We start from the raw sequence: 14,623 nt of genomic DNA, 5'->3' as shown, positions 1-14,623 counted from the left end.
ACACTTAGTTCAGGAGATATTGTCTCACAAACACTAAATGCGTGAAAAACTACCGCATCATGGAAGACGTTTAAATTTATTACTTCGTTGCTAGTAATTCTATTCGCAAGACCTTTCCACATTGGCCACTAAATGTACATACGAAGATATATCGTTGTATGATACATAACTCAGGAGATATAATGTCAAATACTGACATGCGAGAAAATACTGCCGAATCATTGTACAGCAGATAGTTCAAGAGATACGATGTCATAAACATTGAGTTGCATGGAAGTGCAGAGCGAAATTCATTAGACATACACGTGAAATATGTCTACAAATAGGCGTGACGTGTGTTAAATATGTGTGAAATATGTTTGACATGTTCGTATGCGAGCAAAGCCACCGCTAAAAAGCTCATCCTAAACTCCTGGATTCAATCAAATCTCGTACACATATTAGTTACAATCTGGAAAGAAACACTGTAGGGGTAAGGCTCTGAGCACTATGAGCCTTAACATCTCAGGTCATCAGTCCCTTAGAACGTAGAACTACTTAAACCTAACTAACCAAGGACAACACACACATCCATGCACGAGGTAGAGGTTAGAACCTACGACCGTAGCTGTCGCGCGGTTCCAGACTGAAGCACCTAGAACCGCTCGGCCACACCGTAGGGGTAAGAACCACCACTATCCTGTTAGGGTGAGTGTGATAACATGGAGAGGGAAGGGAGGGCGAGGAGATGGACGGACAGAGAGGGAAAAGTAGGAGATAGTCACAGATAGGTGGAGGAGGAGATGGGAAGACATAGGAGAGGAACAGACAGACAGACAGACAGAGGGGACAGGAAGAGGTCCTGTTGAGATTCCAATTCGGTTTTACAGAGAGTACTCTACTGCATTGGCTCCTTACTTAGCTTGCATTTATCGCGAATCTTTTGCCCAACGTAAAGTCCCGAGCGACTGGAAAAAACCGCAGGTGACGCCTGCATATATGAAGGGTAGAAGGACGGATCCTCAAAATTACAGACCAATATCCTTAACATCGGTTTGTTGCAGGATTCTACATCTACATCTACATTCATACTACGCAAGCCACCCAACGGTGTGTGGCGGAGGGCACTCTACGTGCCACTGTCATTACCTCCCTTTCCTGTTCCAGTCGCGTATGGTTCGCGGGAAGAACGACTGTCTGAAAGCCTCCGTGCGCGCTCTAATCTATCTAATTTTACATTCGTGATCTCCTCGGGAGGTATAAGTAGGGGGAAGCAATATATTCGATACCTCATCCAGAAACGCACCCTCTCGAAACCTGGCGAGCAAGCTACACCGCGATGCAGAGCGCCTCTCTTGCAGAGTCTGCCACTTGAGTTTGTTAAACATCTCCGTAACGCTATCACGGTTACCAAATAACCCTGTGACGAAACGCGCCGCTCTTCTTTGGATCTTCTCTATCTCCTCCGCCAACCCGACCTGGTACGGATCCCACACTGATGCGCAATACTCAAGTATAGGTCGAACGAGTGTTTTGTAAGCCACCTCCTTTGTTGATGGACTACATTTTCTAAGGATTCTCCCAATGAATCTCAACCTGGTACCCGCCTTACCAACAATTAATTTTATATGATCATTCCACTTCAAATCGTTCCGCACGCATACTCCCAGATATTTTACAGAAGTAACTGCTACCAGTGTTTGTTCTGCTATCATATAATCATACAATAAAGGATCCTTCTTTCTATGTATTCGCAATACATTACATTTGTCTATGTTAAGGTTCAGTTGCCACTCCCTGCACCAAGTGCCTATCCGCTGCAGATCTTCCTGCATTTCGCTACAATTTTCTAATGCTACAACTTCTCTGTATACTACAGCATCATCCGCGAAAAGCCGCATGGAACTTCCGACACTATCTACTAGGTCATTTATATATATTGTGAAAAGCAATGGTCCCATAACACTCCCCTGTGGCACGCCAGAGGTTACTTTAACGTCTGTAGACGTCTCTCCATTGATAACAACATGCTGTGTTCTGTTTGCCAAAAACTCTTCAATCCAGCCACACAGCTGGTCTGATATTCCGTAGGCTCTTACTTTGTTTATCAGGCGACAGTGTGGAACTGTATCGAACGCCTTCCGGAAGTCAAGGAAAATAGCATCTACCTGGGAGTCTGTATCTAATATTTTCTGGGTCTCATGAACAAATAAAGCGAGTTGGGTCTCACACGATCGCTGTTTCCGGAATCCATGTTGATTCCTACATGGTAGATTCTGGGTTTCCAAAAACGACATGATACTCGAGCAAAAAACATGTTCTAAAATTCTACAACAGATCGACGTCAGAGATATAGGTCTATAGTTTTGCGCATCTGCTCGACGACCCTTCTTGAAGACTGGGACTACCTGTGCTCTTTTCCAATCATTTGGAACCTTCCGTTCCTCTAGAGACTTGCGGTACACGGCTGTTAGAAGGGGGGCAAGTTCTTTCGCGTACTCTGTGTAGAATCGAATTGGTATCCCATCAGGTCCAGTGGACTTTCCTCTGTTGAGTGATTCCAGTTGCTTTTCTATTCCTTGGACACTTATTTCGATGTCAGCCATTTTTTCGTTTGTGCGAGGATTTAGAGAAGGAACTGCAGTGCGGTCTTCCTCTGTGAAACAGCTTTGGAAAAAGGTGTTTAGTATTTCAGCTTTACGCGTGTCATCCTCTGTTTCAATGCCTTCATCATCCCGTAGTGTCTGGATATGTTGTTTCGATCCACTTACTGATTTAACGTAAGACCAGAACTTCCTAGGATTTTCTGTCAAGTCGTTACATAGAATTTTACTTTCGAATTCACTGAACGCTTCACGCATAGCCCTCCTTACGCTAACTTTGACAGCGATTAGCTTCCGTTTGTCTGAGAGGTTTTGGCTGCGTTTAAACTTTGAGTGAAGCTCTCTTTGCTTTCGCAGTAGTTTCCTAACTTTGTTGTTGTACCACGGTGGGTTTTTCCCGTCCCTCACAGTTTTACTCGGCACGTACCTGTCTAAAACGCATTTTACGATTGCCTTGAACTTTTTCCATAAACACTCAACATTGTCAGTGTCGGAACAGAAATTTTCGTTTTGATCTGTTAGGTAGTCCGAAATCTGCCTCCTATTACTCTTGCTAAACAGATAAACCTTCCTCCCTTTTTTTTATATTCCTATTTACTTCCATATTCAGGGATGCTGCAACGGCCTTATGATCACTGATTCCCTGTTCTGCGCTTACAGAGTCGAAAAGTTCGGGTCTGTTTGTTATCAGTAGGTCCAAGATGTTATCTCCACGAGTCGGTTCTCTGTTTAATTGCTCGAGGTAATTTTCGGATAATGCACTCAGTATAAAGTCACTCGATGCTCTGTCCCTACCACCCGTCCTAAACATCTGAGTGTCCCAGTCTATATCTGGTAAATTGAAATCTCCACCTAAGACTATAACATGCTGAGAAAATTTATGTGAAGTTCCGGTACTTTACCAACGCAGCTTCGACAGTTTACAATTACAATACCGATTGCTGCTTGGTCCCTGCATGTCCTGACTTTGCCCCGCACCCGTTGAGGCTGTTGCCCTTTCTGTACTTGCCCAAGGTCATCTAACCTAAAAAACCGCCCAGCCCACGCCACACAACCCCTGCTACCCGTGTAGCCGCTTGTTGCGTGTAGTGGACTCCTGACCTATCCAGCGGAACCCGAAACCCCACCACCCTACGTCGCAAGTCGAGGAATCTGCAGCCCACACGGTCGCAGAACCGTCTCAGCCTTTGATTCAGACCCTCCACTCGGCTCTGTACCAAAGGTCCGCAGTCAGTCCTTTCGACGATGCTGCAGATGGTGAGCTCTGCTTTCATCCCGCTAGCGAGACTGGCAGTCTTCACCAAATCAGATAGCCGCCGGAAGCCAGAGAGGATTTCCTCCGATCCATAGCGACACACATCATTGGTGCCGACATGAGCGACCACCTGCAGATGGGTGCACCCTGTACCCTTCATGGCATCCGGAAGGACCCTTTCCACATCTGGAATGACTCCCCCCGGTATGCACACGGAGTGCACATTGGTTTTCTTCCCCTCTCTTGCTGCCATATCCCTAAGGGGCCCCATTACGCGCCTGACGTTGGAGCTCCCAACTACCAGTAAGCCCACCCTCTGTGACCGACCGGATCTTGCAGACTGAGGGGCGACCTCTGGAACAGGACAAGCAGCCATGTCAGGCCGAAGATCAGTATCAGCCTGAGACAGAGCCTGAAACCTGTTCGTCAGACAAACTGGAGAGGCCTTCCGTTCAGCCCTCCGGAATGTCTTTCGCCCCCTGCCACACCTTGAGACGACCTCCCACTCTACCACAGGTGAGGGATCAGCCTCAATGCGGGCAGTATCCCGGGCAACCACAGTCGTAGTCCGATCGGGGGATGCGTGGGACGAGCTGGCCGTCTACGACAAACCTCCATCCAGACCCCCACAGTGATGCCCATTGGCAACAGCCTCAAGCTGTGTGACCGAAGCCAACACTGCCTGATGCTGGGAGCGAAGGGATGCCAACTCAGCCTGCATCCGAACACAGCAGTTGCAGTCCCTATCCATGCTAAAAACTGTTGTGCAACGAACGTCTGAACTAATCTACAGAGAGCGCAAACAAATCGACACAAAATTTAAACGGTTATTAAAATACAAGATTGCCTAGTAAATTCAGTAATGCTGCTACTTGCGCACTTCTGACACACTGCTCGGCGGCGGAAGGAGACTACGCGATTTTACACTATTCGGGTACTAAAACGCGATGCTACAACTCTCGAATACTATAATACGCCCGAAATTTATGAATTAAACAATGCAAGTACCAAAAGCACGCAAAGAAATTAAGAATTAAATTATGTAACAAATGAGTGAACTAGGAGTATACGACTTGCTGCTGCAGCTGCTTATCCAACGGCGGCAGGGAGCACACTCCAACATATTCGCAGTTTGCATATAATGAAAGCATCGCTCCTGCGAAACGCAACTCGCCTTTTTTTCACATGATATCTTGCGAACCATGGATGAAGAGCGTCAGACGGATGCCATATTCCTTGACTTTCGGAAAGCGTTTGACTCGGTGCCCCACTGCAGACTCCTAACTAAGGTACGAGCGTATGGGATTGGTTGCCAAGTATGTGAATGCCTCGAAGACTTCTTAAGTAATAGAACCCAGTAAGTTGTTCTCGATGGTGAGTGTTCATCGGAGGTGAGGGTATCATCTGGAGTGCCCCAGGGAAGTGTGGCAGGGCCGCTCTTGTTTTCTATCTACATAAATGATCTTTTGGATAGGGTGGACAGCAATGTGCGGCTGTTTGCTGATGATGCTATGGTGTACGGGAAGGTGTCGTCGTTGAGCGACTGTAGGAGGATACAAGATTACTTGGACAGGATTTGTGGTTGGTGTAAAGAACGGCAGCTAACTCTAAATATGGATAAATGTAAATTAATGCAGATGAATAGGAAAAAGAATCCTGTAATGTTTGATTACTCCTTTAGTAGTGTAGTGCTTGACACAGTCACGTCGATTAAATATTTGGGCGTAACAATGCAGAGCGATATGAAACGGGACAAGCACGTAATGGCAGTTGTGGGGAAGGCGGAGAGTCGTCTTCGGTTCAATGGTAGAATTTTGGGAAGATGTGGTTCATCTGTAAAGGAAACCGCTCATAAAACACTAATACGACCTATTCTTGAGTACTGCTCGAGCGTTTGGGATACCTACCGGGTCGGATTGAGGAAGGACATAGAAGCAATTCAGAGGCGGGCTGCTAGATTTGTTACTGGTAGGTTTGATCATCACGCGAGTGTTACGGAAATGCTTCAGGAACTGGGGTGGGAGTCTCTAGAGGAAAGGAGGCGGTCTTTTCGTGAATCGCTACTGAGGAAATTTAGAGAACCAGCATTTGAGGCTGACTGCAGTACAATTTTACTGATGTCAACTTACATTTGGCGGAAAGACCACAAAGATAAGATAAGAGAGATTAGGGCTCGTACAGAGGCATACAGGCAGTCATTTTTCCCTCATTCTGTTTGGGAGTGGAACAGGGAGAGAAGATGCTACTTGTGGTACGAGGCACCCTCCGCCACGCACCGTACGGTGGATTACGGAGTCTGTATGTAGATGTAGATGTAGATGTAGACGGGCACAGAAAGGAAAGGGGAGGTGATGAACAGGGTGACGGGAAGGAGGAGATGGATAGAGAGAAGGGGATGAGTAGTGAACAGTGGGGGAAGCAGCAAACGGGCAGAGGGGCGAGGAGCAGATTGCCAGAGAAAGGGGGAGGGGGATATGCACAGAGATATGGGCAGGAGGAGGTGGACAGAGAGCTGGGTGGGGTACGTGGACAGAGAGAGGAAGTGTTGGAGATGGAAAGAGAGAGAAAGAAGGAGGAGAAGGACTAATAAAAGACTGAAATAAATACACAACGAGGCAAAGCCGGGTACTCAGCTAGTAATTTATGAATTCGTTTCGTTGTATTGAGCGTTATTGCACGGTAACTACTGGAAGACAGTCTCCCAGTGAGTTAAAAATAACGTACAATTCTAGAGTTCTAAATATCTCAGAGTCAAACATTGGTATTCCAAATACATTTTCAACAAGAACTACAATCTTGGCTTTGGCAGATCAAGAATTAGTGTAGTCACTAAATATTTTTAGCTGAAAGAAAAAATGAAGAACTGCTGAAACGCTGAAGAGAAGCAGAGCATGTTCACAGATAAAAGAGCTCACACCTTACGATCAAAAGCATTCTACCGAGTTTTGCAAGTATTTGAGAGAAGAATTTTCAGCCTCTGACAATCATAATCGGTCGACCTACATATTACAGTTGACAGATTTACTTCAACGATTAAACCAGAGTTCGTGGTTGTACCAAAAGCAATTAGAGTCCATATAACGTGATATTGTACGTGTAGATGGAAAATGAATATTTGCAAAGTTAAAACAAAATTGAGTCCTAATTATTTCAATATCTTAAAATGTAGATTTTCCCGAAAGAGTCTACACTGCACATCGCATAAATGATGGGCATGAAGGACAAAATTAAAATACTGTTATTCTATCAATGGTTTGTTACTGGTCTTCAAAACCGATTCGAAAGAATATACATGAACTGCTAAGAATCTGCTCAGATACTGGGCTTAACTTTCTGCCACCTGGTTCTTTTTTCGGTTTTTCTGAGCAAGCAATAAGGAAAAAAAAACTACAATAACCAGTCTACAACACCATATTGACTTTATGAGTAAGCATACTGCAGTGGAAAGACTTTAACACTACAGTTTTGAAGTTAATGATTGGAGACTGAAAAAGGTCGCTTTAGGGAAATATTTGACTTCTGGGATAACAAACTGTAAACGAACAATGGAACTGATCTTCAACAGGTTACGAAGAGAGTTCTGGTCCAAGGTTAATCATTATACACAGTGGTGAATGGAATTTGGAGAGCACACTAAGACGTCCAAGTCCAGTCTCTGATATGTATCCAAATGTTGCAGTTTTTATTCCTGCACAGACCAGACAACGCTGTGAAACACTCTTGTTAGCACAAACATCAGTACTCCAACCCCTGACGCTCGACCACGAAGCCGCGACACTGGATCACGGAAGACGAAAGTTTCGAAGTGGAAGCAAACAGTCTGGATACCTTATATCTACATCTACATCTACATCTACATCTACATCCATACTCCGCAAGCCACCTGACGGTGTGTGGCGGAGGGTACCTTGTGTACCTCTGTCGGTTCTCCCTTCTATTCTGCTCGTGGAAAGAAGGATTGTCGGTATGCCTCTGTGTGGGCTCTAATCTCTCTGATTTTATCCTCATGGTCTCTTCGCGAGATATACGTAGGAGGGAGCAATATACTGCTTGACTCTTCGGTGAAGCTATGTTCTCGAAACTTTGACAAAAGCCCGTACCGAGCTACTGAGCGTCTCTCCTGCAGAGTCTTCCACTGGACTTTATCTATCATCTCCGTAACGCTTTCGCGATTACTAAATGACCCTGTAACGAAGCGCGCTGCTCTCCGTTGGATCTTCTCTATATCTTCTATCAACCCTATCTGGTACGGATCCTACACTGCTGAGCAGTATTCAAGCAGTGGGCGAACAAGCGTACTGTAACCTACTTCCTTTGTTTTCGGATTGCATTTCCTTAGGATTCTTCCAATGAATCTCAGTCTGGCATCTGCTTTACCGACGATCAACATTATATGATCATTCCATTTTAAATCACTCCTAATGCGTACTCCCAGATAATTTATGGTATTAACTGCTTCCAGTTGCTGACCTGCTATTTTGTAGCTAAATGATAAAGGATCTATCTTTCTGTGTATTCGCAGCACATTACCCTTGTCTACATTGAGATTCAATTGCCATTCCCTGCACCATGCGTCAATTCGCTGTAGATCCTCCTGCATTTCAGTACAATTTTCCATTGTTACAACCTCTCGATACACCACAGCATCACCTGCAAAAAGCCTCAGTGAACTTCCGATGTCATCCACCAGGTCATTTATGTATATTGTGAATAGCAACGGTCCTATGACACTCCCCTGCGGCACACCTGAAATCACTCTGACTTCGGAGGACATCTCTCCATTGAGAATGACATGCTGCGTCCTGTTATCTAGGAAATCCTCAATCCCATCACACAATTGGTCTGATAGTCCATATGCTCTTACTTTGTTCATTAAACGACTGTGGGGAACTGTATCGAACGTCTTGCGGAAGTCACGTTACACGGCATCTACCTGTGAACCCGTGTCTATGGCCCTCTGAGTCTCGTGGACGAATAGCGCGAGCTGGGTTTCACATGACCGTCTTTTTCGAAACCCATGCTGATTCCTACAGAGTAGATTTCTAGTCTCCAGAAAAGTCATTATACTCGAACGCAATACGTGTTCCAAAATTCTACAACTGATCGACGTTAGAGGTATAGGTCTATAGTTCTGCACATCTGGTTGATGTCCCTTCTTGAAAACGTGGATGACCTGTGCCCTTTTCCAATCCTTTGGAACGCTACGCTCTTCTAGAGACCTACGGTACACCGCTGCAAGAAGGGGGGCAAGTTCCTTCGCGTACTCTGTGTAAAATTGAACTGGTATCCCATCAGGTCCAGAGGCCTTTCCTCTTTTGAGCGATTTTAATTGTTTCTCTATCCCTCTGTCATCTATTTCGATATCTGGCACGGATGAAAGCACAATAGAGACCAGCGCTAATGACCTAAACAAGTTGCATACGGAACGAAGAGCATGGTGCGACGCAAAGCCAGATTTTTGTTAGTCGATCTCGGCGTAAAAACTGACTCTCCCGGCCTATCGCCGTCGGCAAACATCTGGGTCAGTGTTTATGTCCCTACGATACTCCGTGTGCGCTCTATATGGTATCTTTCCACATTACTCTCCCACGAGACCCACTCCAGCTCACCTGCGTCCATACAATGTGCGTCCGCTGATGTGCATAGTAAATCCATTCCACTGAAAATGCCACCTAGTGGCGAAGACGGCCTGGTTTCTGTTGCGACCTCCGTTGCAAAACCGGACGGGCAGGGGCAGCAAGTGTACTACCAAATTAGGTAACGAGTGTTCAGCTAACTCCAGAGGAATGTCAGAAGTTTGTAGTTACTTATACACTCCTGGAAATTGAAATAAGAACACCGTGAATTCATTGTCCCAGGAAGGGGAAACTTTATTGACACATTCCTGGGGTCCGATACATCACATGATCACACTGACAGAACCACAGGCACATAGACACAGGCAACAGAGCATGCACAATGTCGGCACTAGTACAGTGTATATCCACTTTTCGCAGCAATGCAGGCTGCTATTCTCCCATGGAGACGATCGTAGAGATGCTGGATGTAGTCCTGTGGAACGGCTTGCCATGCCATTTCCACCTGGCGCCTCAGTTGGACCAGCGTTCGTGCTGGACGTGCAGACCGCGTGAGACGACGCTTCATCCAGTCCCAAACATGCTCAATGGGGGACATATCCGGAGACCTTGCTGGCCAGGGTAGTTGACTTACACCTTCTAGAGCACGTTGGGTGGCACGGGATACATGCGGACGTGCATTGTCCTGTTGGAACAGCAAGTTCCCTTGCCGGTCTAGGAATGGTAGAACGATGGGTTCGATGACGGTTTGGATGTACCGTGCACTATTCAGTGTCCCCTCGACGATCACCAGTGGTGTACGGCCAGTGTACGAGATCGCTCCCCACACCATGATGCCGGGTGTTGGCCCTGTGTGCCTCGGTCGTATGCAGTCCTGATTGTGGCGCTCACCTGCACGGCGCCAAACACGCATACGACCATCATTGGCACCAAGGCAGAAGCGACTCTCATCGCTGAAGACGACACGTCTCCATTCGTCCCTCCATTCACGCCTGTCGCGACACCACTGGAGGCGGGCTGCACGATGTTGGGGCGTGAGCGGAAGACGGCCTAACGGTGTGCGGGACCGTAGCCCAGCTTCATGGAGACGGTTGCGAATGGTCCTCGCCGATACCCCAGGAGCAACAGTGTCCCTAATTTGCTGGGAAGTGGCGGTGCGGTCCCCTACGGCACTGCGTAGGATCCTACGGTCTTGGCGTGCATCCGTGCATCGCTGCGGTCCGGTCCCAGGTCGACGGGCACGTGCACCTTCCGCCGACCACTGGCGACAACATCGATGTACTGTGGAGACCTCACGCCCCACGTGTTGAGCAATTCGGCGGTACGTCCACCCGGCCTCCCGCATGCCCACTATACGCCCTCGCTCAAAGTCCGTCAACTGCACATACGGTTCACGTCCACGCTGTCGCGGCATGCTACCAGTGTTAAAGACTGCGATGGAGCTCCGTATGCCACGGCAAACTGGCTGACACTGACGGCGGCGGTGCACAAATGCTGCGCAGCTAGCGCCATTCGACGGCCAACACCGCGGTTCCTGGTGTGTCCGCTGTGCCGTGCGTGTGATCATTGCTTGTACAGCCCTCTCGCAGTGTCCGGAGCAAGTATGGTGGGTCTGACACACCGGTGTCAATGTGTTCTTTTTTCCATTTCCAGGAGTGTATAACGGATGGTCCACCTGCATCGTCAGGTCAGAGGACTTTTTCACAGGTAGGTAGGGAAGGACTGGTGCATGTTCCAAGCGGCGGGAGCCTCGAGAGCAATTGCCGATGGCGCCCTGTTGTGGGGGGAAAATAATGCTGCTGACGGTGTGGTAGAGGCAGCAGATGGCGTCCACACTGTTGCTGTTGGGATCGTCCTACTGTGAACACCATCACCCGGTTGGCACGGAGGCGGCAGCGACGTGGGTCCCTTGTGGATGCAAATGATTTGAATGACGAGCCACTTGCTTTATTTATTTATTTATTTATTTAGCCTGGCAAGATTAGGGCCTTCAGGCCCTCTCTTACATCTAACCAGACATTCTACTTATTTTACATTCATATGTTTTAATAAGGCATGTTAAACTACATCTAGTACAAAAAGTGAAATAAACAATTAGAAAGGTACACCTGGAAAAATACATACATATAGATTTTATATTCGTAGATCATAAGCACTGTTATAATTAGACATTAATGAAGAGACAGATTTTTGATAGGAGTGCTGGCAGCAGGGAGTATGAGGGGGACTCATCGTGAAGAAGGAGAAGAATAGAGAGACATGATGAAAGATAATTAAGGAAATATAAAGGAAAAGAAGGTTGTGTAGCTAATAGAGATAGATGAAGAGGAAGGCATCTCAGGAGCAAGATAGGAGACGCTAGCTTTGACAGATGAGAGGATTGGCCTTGTACATTAATTTTGTGGAGAACTTAATGAGGATGATAGTAGGAAATGCTTCAACTTCTTCTTGAAAGCAGCAGGAGATTGAATGTTGCGCAGGGTAAGGGGCAGTTTGTTCCAGAGGCGGACAGCGGCAACTGAGAAGGAGTTTGCAAAAGTTTTTGTTTTGTGAGTGGGCACAGTTAGGATACCAAATAAGAGTGACCTCGTGTTTCGATTATGATGGCATGACAGGTTTTTAATCTCTGAAGCAAGGTACTGGGGTGCTTGCGCGACGAGGAGTCGGTGAAGTAGACATAGAGTGTGGTAGTCACGCAATTTGTCCGGCCGCAGCCACCCTAGCTCGGAGTATGAAGCACTAACACGATCATATCGGCGAATGTTGCAGGTGTAACGCACACAGGCATTCATGGTTAGCTCTAACCGTCTTTTGTTTTCACTACTCATGCCTTGTTGAATCACATAACAACAGTGGAGGTTCGGTAGAACGAGTGCTTGCACGAGCTGGCGTTTCAAGTCCTGTGGAAATATGTTCCGAAACTTTTTGAGAGCATAGAGACAAGCAGACGTCTTTCGGCACACTGCGACTGTATTCTCCGCCCAGTTGAGATGCTCATCCAAAGTTACACCCAAGTTTTTCACTGTTTTCTGATATGGTATTGGAGTACTGTCGAGCAGAATAGGAGGAAATCTGAACTTATTAATTTCTGATGGGCTATTAAGATTACTTGCGTCTTTTTTGCATTTAGTTTAAGCCCCAGGTTTTTCGCCCATGTCACTACTGAAGACCAACATCCACCACAAACAAACAACAAAGAAAAGAAAACTACATTTTTACAAATTCCAACGAAGGTCATTCTCCAGAAGGCATTGTAAAACAGCCTGCATATTTTGTAAATGGCCCATATGTCATGTAGACAGGTGACAGGACGAGAAATGTTCTCAATCAAATGCTCCAGATACCTTTGGTTAATTTATAGGGCAGAGGAAATTCCAAAGAGCAAATGGGGTGTTGAGCACTAACAAATTCTGAGAAATGGCATCCAACGGCAGCTGCATGTATGCATCGTACAAGTGAATGCGTGAAATATGCTGACCCACTGACAGATTCACCAACAATTCCTCTGGATGTGGAACGTGATATGAATCCGCGATACACTGCATTTTGAGTGTCTGTTTAAAATCGTCGCAAAGGTGCACAGTGTGATTTGGCCTCCGAATCACCACGAAAGGGATGGCCCACTGAACAGACGAAATTGCGCCAAGCTCCTGCCAACAATGCAACGTGGTCTTGGCCTTGGCACACACAGTGAAGGGAATGGTGCGGGAGGCGGGTCCCAAAAAATTTAGGCTTTGCTGATAGCTTGAGAAAGACACAGGACTCGAAATTTTATGCCCAACCCAAAGTACCCTCAAAGAACTTATCGTATGACCTTAGTAAATAGTCAAAATCCCAAAACTTGAAAGGAACCGACTGCGACGCTTAATAGACTTTGTTTATGACCTGGAATCCAAAAACAGAAAAGGTCACTAGTAAAAAAGTATTTTGCAAGAACAGTGCATTTACTGCGAACAATGTTAAGTTACGTTCAACTTTCTTATAACATGCTGATATGGAGAATAGCCCTCACAATGATATATACTATTTATTATAATGCAGGGCAGCGCAAGAGCCATACGTATCTAAGTTAATTAGGCTCACCAATAAGTCTGTGTCTCCCTGAAACTCAATCAGTCGCCCACCTGTTGACAGAAACCTAGGCTCCAATATCATGATACAGTGTCTCAGTTAGAGCTTATAACACACTGAAATGTTCATACCACTCCACTAGCATTCTACATCAATTAATGCAACGACGACCAATCTAAACTTTAAAGGTTCTCAGAAAAACGCACTATATCTACTGTACCACTGACGTATGGCTCGGAGACTGATGTTACCACATGGACATCCATTTACGGTTAACATTTCTTCCTGTCTGGTAAGGCCGGTAAATAAGTCCGTGGTTCCCAGATTAATCATGGCTGTTACCCAATGCGATTATTAAGCTAGCACATGGTGAAGCAACTAATACTGGGCGTCAGAGCTCCTTGAAGAAGAAAGACTTTGGGAGACTATTGGTACTAATAAAAAAGTGCCTCGCAAGTTAAGTGAGTAATGACAGGGCAAGGGAAGCTACCATCCTTGGGCTGCACATCTCGTTTTCAAGAAGGGAAGAAAAAGTTCATCCTACACTCTCTCCTCTCAGAATTGAGTACACAAATAAGTCAAATTTATGTAACAACAAATAGTGCTGCTGTCAATTATTATTTACTACAACGCAAAATAAAATTTAAGGTAATGACCAACGTCAGCAGAATACCACAGGGTAGTATGAGGCTTCGGGTCTGCCTCCAAGTCCAGGATGGGTATCCAACGACAGTACTGCTGCTCACTGACCATCAAAACGTGATAGCAAGTGAGCGACTTTTCGGCATAGCCATGTAGGTCAGTGCAGTACAATATGGATCAACTGACAATCGGGGCATGACCGCTAAGTTCCCTATTGAGCGGAAGCAGATCTTGAAGGAGAGCGATGCCAAGAGCCCGCAAAATGTCACGAGCCTGGAGCATGACTTCTCGACTTATTTGCACCTGCCAAGCTCGAATCGTAAATGGTGTCATCACATGGTGGTTCAATGGAAGGCACTGTCACCTGCCCAACCCTCCAGATCGCCAGGGGCTGTTTAATGTGTGTTTCTATCTTCGCCATCTGCCAGTTGTCGGAAAGTAGGTCCGATGCCGTAGCCATGAGATGGTTCAAATGGTTCAAATGGCTCTGAGCTCTA

This window comes from Schistocerca cancellata, chromosome 4 (genome assembly GCF_023864275.1).
Source record: "Schistocerca cancellata isolate TAMUIC-IGC-003103 chromosome 4, iqSchCanc2.1, whole genome shotgun sequence".
Classification (NCBI taxonomy): Eukaryota; Metazoa; Arthropoda; class Insecta; order Orthoptera; family Acrididae; genus Schistocerca; species Schistocerca cancellata.
This window is presented reverse-complemented; position numbering follows the sequence as displayed.